The sequence below is a fragment of the Natrix helvetica genome (genome assembly GCF_964273705.1).
Source record: "Natrix helvetica genome assembly, chromosome: 2".
Classification (NCBI taxonomy): domain Eukaryota; kingdom Metazoa; phylum Chordata; class Lepidosauria; order Squamata; family Natricidae; genus Natrix; species Natrix helvetica.
In genome coordinates, this window is record NC_138552.1 from 260,275,205 (window position 1) to 260,280,885 (window position 5,681).

Genomic DNA, 5,681 nt, shown 5'->3' on the forward strand with positions numbered 1-5,681 from the left:
TCCATATTAGAAAGGACTAATTCTATTTCCATCATAACCTCCAAGCAAAATTAGTACACTGGAAGAGTTCTTTTCCTGTCTGCATTGCATGGATGTTGATGTGCTCCATGACTATATATCCCATGGCTATCATTCTGTTGGATGGTCTTCATTCCACTTGGTGGCTCTCAATCTATTTCTTAGTTTACTGTATCAGATCTCTGGCTGCCTTTCTGTTACAGGACATTTCAGTTTTAAGCATCTTGTGCTACTTCTGGAGTTAAATATTTTACTTTCAATATTGCCATTATGGTCCAATTGGTGACTATCAAGTCCCTTGTACAGAAGGGCCATTTTTTTCTGATCTCTGAGCTGTCATTCTGAGAAGCCATTATTCCACAATTCTCCAGTATTGGGGGAGTTCATTAATATTTCATTTAAAAGTTTACCAAACTAGGAAGAACATATATAAAAATATTATAGAAAAGAATAACATTTGACACGTAAAATAAGCACAACATTTCTATCACTGGCATATTTTAAAATAATAAAAATGAAAAGGCTAATACAACATAACACCTTTGCCTTATTCAACTGTTTCTTAGGACATTCCTTGGTCTACCATACTGAGAAGGTATAAGCAAAAGAAAAAAAGGTAAGTCAGATGAGAGTTGGCAGAATAATCAATACCTCTCATTATAATCTAGGACACAGAAGAACAGAGATAACTACTGGCAGAAATGTCTTCCCAAAGGTGTCATCCAATTAAACTAATTGCTGCTAGATTCAAGACACACACAAAAACCCACTGTATTTTATTGCACTTTAGTAACAACAAATTTATTATAGCAAAAAATTTCATGAATTTATAGATGAACTTATCAGATGCATGAAGCATCATTCTAACATATATATATATTGTACATGAAAGGGCAGACGTCTACGTAAATATGTTACTGTAAAGGTAAAGGTGTAATGGAAAAAACCCAGTATGATAATTAGAGCAAGCCTGTACTCAATTTACCATCACAGTATTTTTTTCCAGAGGACTAAGATTTACACAAACCCACTTTATAAGGCTATTTACTTGCAGACAGAAAAATATTAAAATGTCATAGTAAAAAGCACGCAATAAAATTAAGCAGTTCATATACCAGTATTTAAAGAGTAAGTTTTTATTTTAAAGTGTTGTCATTAGAAATTTTTAAATCCTTAAAACTACTGAAATTTAGCAGCAGCAGCCTTTGACCTATGATATAAGCTTTACCCCTGTTAGGTAAAAGAAAAGCTAGACACACAGGGAAAAAAATGAACTTCTAATTAATCAGTCTCAGGATATTGTGAAACAAGATGTGGGGATGATTAGCAGATTTTATTATTTTAAAGCAAATGTTAACCACTTTTGACAGGAGGTTAAATAAAGACCTTTTACCTTTCCCACACCAAAAGTCATGCTTCTAAAAGTAACCAGAGCCAAGACACAGACAAAAACACTTATTTACTTTTTAAAGTATTTTGTATACTTATATTCATTAACATAAACTAATGAAATAGTTGGTATGGTTATTCCTCATGTACTGAAGGATTTTTCACTCCTGTCATATTAAAAAGTATAACGTAGATGAGAGCATTTAAAAAAAAGTTTTTATTAAATGATTTTAAATTCATAAGAAATACATTTTAAAAAAGATATAATAGGCTGATGAAGTTGGGGCGGCTCCAAAACGGAAGGATATGGAAAGAGAAAGTGTTTCCAGCTGGTGAGGAACTTTTACTGTTTTAAAAGAGGCTGCCTCTAAAAAGCTTAAAACTAATTTAAATTGGAGAACAGAAGAAATAAGCGGCAGAATCCTGTTAAAACCTTCTAAGATAGAGTAGAAGTGTTTGTTAGCTGGAGATAATGGCAAAAGTTCAACAGCAGAAAGAAGTTTTAAATCTGCAAAAGATATTCTCAGAAATACAGAAATTATCAGATACACGTGAGAGGATAGAGAAGAAGTTGGAAGACTTAGTGCATCTAACAGCGAAATATGATGAAGAAGTTGAAGATGTTTATCAAGTGGAAAAAGTGGCAGTTAAAATCCTAAAAATCAAAGAGGAAAATGAATATAAAGAAATTAAAATTGCTGATATTTATGGTGATTGATTTGTCTCTGAAAAGGGAAAGAGTGGAATACTGAAAGAGGAATTAAATGGAAGGGAAATTTACCCCAAATGGCAAGATACAGAAGAAGAGAAAAAAGAATTTGTGGATTTAAAGAGAATTTTTTTTAGCAATACCATTGATAAACTACCAACAATCAAAGATAAGCTGATTAAAGAAACAGAAGAAGGGCATCGAAATTACATGAGAGATTTTATAAGCAAAGAGTTGCTAAGAGGAGTCCATACAAAGTTGATTAAGGAGATTATTAGAGGACTGACGCCACAAATGGCAGAAGATATGAGACTGTTTTGCTACTGGAAAGATACAGGTTGATAGATGGAAGAGTATAATTTAAAAATAGTTAAACTTAGTCAAATTTAGTGACAATAGATATAGTTAAATAAATAATTGATAATGATAATAATGTATACAATGTGTAGTGTTATGATAAGTAATAATTGGATATGAATATTGAATGGTACCCATGAAAGGAAGATTAGAAATCCTTTTGGATTATATATAAGGTTAATAAAAAAAAGAAGTTAGATTCAGTTAAGTCTTGATTATTAGGGGGAAAAATGATATGATACAGGATATAGTCAAATAAAGGAGGGATAATGATAACGTGTGTATGTATGTATGTATGTATGTATGTATGTATGTATGTATAGGTACAACATAAGAAAATGGGATGTAAATTGTAAACAGTGATTTGGAAAGAAGGATTAGAAAACTTTGTTATTAAATATTATGGATGTTTCGTTAGAATAGACATAAGGACCCAGTGTTATTGGAGGATTTTAGAAATAGTAAATGAAATGCCAGTATGTGGTTATGTATTAAATCTTGGTATATTTTATGATGAAGGATGTTTAAACAATTATAGTCAAATGAAAATGGAGGTATGATGATGGTAACATGTATAAATATCTGAGTTAAAATACTTGAGTTAATATGAATTATGTTTGTTGACTGTGGAAGAGATGCCCGTAAGCCTTTTTTTAACCAACTGATACACTTTCTACAGTATGTAAAGAAGGATGTGTTGTGTTTGTTTTGAAAATTAAAAATACAAAAAAATATTTAAAAAAATAAAAGAAGAGGCAGAAAAAATGATGTAGAAAGACAGAAAACATGAGAATAAATATAAAGGTATGGCTTCCAATCTTGGCATTATATATACAATTCTAATCAAACTCTAATATTACATCTTAATTTCAGTCTTTCTATAACCTTTCTCTAATTATCAAAGCTCAAAATATTTTAATGCAAAAATCCATAAGAGGTCATTGATGAATGTCAATATCTATCTTACTCTAATCAAAGAAGTCAATTTCACCATTTCAGCAAGTTCTACCGACTATCCTCCATGGTACAGGATCTTCCTATCTTTTGCATATAATAATATTGCTGCAGCAGTCATGAACTAAAACAATCTTTCATGACTCTTCTAAATGTATCCATCAGTCCTGAAAGGAAAAGTTATGGCTTCAAATGTTAATCTTTAAGGTCCTCTATCAATGTATATATTTGAAACCATTTTTAAAGCTTTTTTATATGTCTACCAAACCTAATAGAATGTCCTTTCATTTTGTTGACATTCTAACACACATGCGTTGTAGATAAGTTGTCTGGTGTCATGTAACAATACGTCATTTCGTAAAAAATCTCTTTTAAGTTTATAACAATGTAAATTCCTGCCTTTTTGACTATATATTTTTCCATTGACCCATCCATAATTTTTATACCCAAAATTCCTACCATATATTCTTACCATATATTCTTTAACCTGTTCTTCTATTTCAAATTCAACAAAAGTTTATACATTTTATCAATTACATGTTCATCATTAGTACACAATTGCATTTCAAATTCTTATTTTGCTCCATATAATATTTTTAACCATTTAATTTTTTTCTGATAAATGTAAATCATTGATAACTACACCTTACTGCCATTGCTTGCTCTTTTGGTTTGATTTTATATTTGATTGATTACATTAAATGATAATTCTGCAATAATTCCTGGTAGTTAGCCATTTGTCTTTGTTTCACTTCTATAAAATGCTTCTTGTGCTGAGATTCATAGAGATGTTTTCAGCACAGCCATTATCTATTCTATAGTCTCAGTATGAAATGTCTAATAAAGTGATTTTGAAATCACTTTAACTTTAACAAAACATAACATAAATATCCATGCCTCAGTTATGACCTTCTAAATCTGTTTCTATTGCATGTTTTTCAGTAACAACCATTCTTTAATCCAAATCAAAGAACAAGCTGCAAAGTACAATTTCAAATCCGGTAAAACCAAACCTCCTCTTTGTAAATAAGAAAATTATTGTTGCTACAACTGTTCTGCTCATTCAATCAAAATGGAATTGACTATAAAGAAAATACCACTACCTCCCCCATTCTTAATCCTCATAATCTGCCTACAAGGATATGCTCAGTAGTATGGCAACTGCGACATCAAACACAGTGAGGACAGTTGCACTGCTTCTATCCAGGCCAGAGGTCATCAGCAAGTATAATCGGTGTGTTCCCAATATTGAGCCCCAGCCTGAAATTCGATTGAAAATGGACCAGGTAATCTGTTCACTCCAGCATCCTCTGAAACTGTAGCCTGACTACCTTCTCAGAACTTTCCCCAGAAAAAGGAGGTTGGGGACTGGGTAAAAGTTGTCCAGGACTATTGATACATACAATAGTTTCACAAGGAGGGGCACAACTCCAACACCTTCAAGACATGCAAAACCAATCCCACCTCAGAGGAGAAGTCACCATTGCATGGACACAGCCACATGTTCATCCCCAGGCATAGTTATAAAACAGTGGACACAAAGTTCAAATAATAACATCTGTGTCCTTTCTCCTGGCCCAGCACCCACTACCCAGACATCTCTCACTACTCTTCAGGAAATTTTCTGTTGGATAGCCAATAGACCTTAGAAGCCAAAAATCATCTAGCTTCACCCATTCCACCACACTTCCCAAAACATCTGGGCATTGAACCTCATTCAACTCTTGCTAATACAATTCTTCAGCCAAAGCTGCAGTAAAAATCCATATCATAGACCAGGGGTCAGCAAATTGCGACTCTGGAGTGGAAGTGTGGCTCTTTCCTCCCTCTGCTGCGGCTCTGTCACTGGTTGGCGCCACAATTTTGAGAGGAGCTTCCAGTGCGGGTGGGGGAGAAGCACAGTGCACCAGGAGAAGACTCTATGGCAAGGGGAGGGTTTTCCAGTTGTCTCCACAATTGATAGGGCTTTCGGTTATGACAGGTAGAGGAAAAAGTATGCCGTGCTAGGAGGAGACTCTATGGTGGGGGAACTGAACTTCCGGTCAGCTCCAGAATTGAACAAGGGGCTTTCGGTTAGGACCTTTGTGGCTCCCTGTGTTTTCTTTTTTGTGGGAAACGGGTCCAAATGGCTCTTTGAGTGTTTGTTTGCCGACCCCTGTCATAGACCATCTCAATAATCAGGCTGAGATCTGTCTCCTAGTGCCACAGCACAATAGACCTCTCCTACTGGGCTGTCTCACAGTAACTATAACAT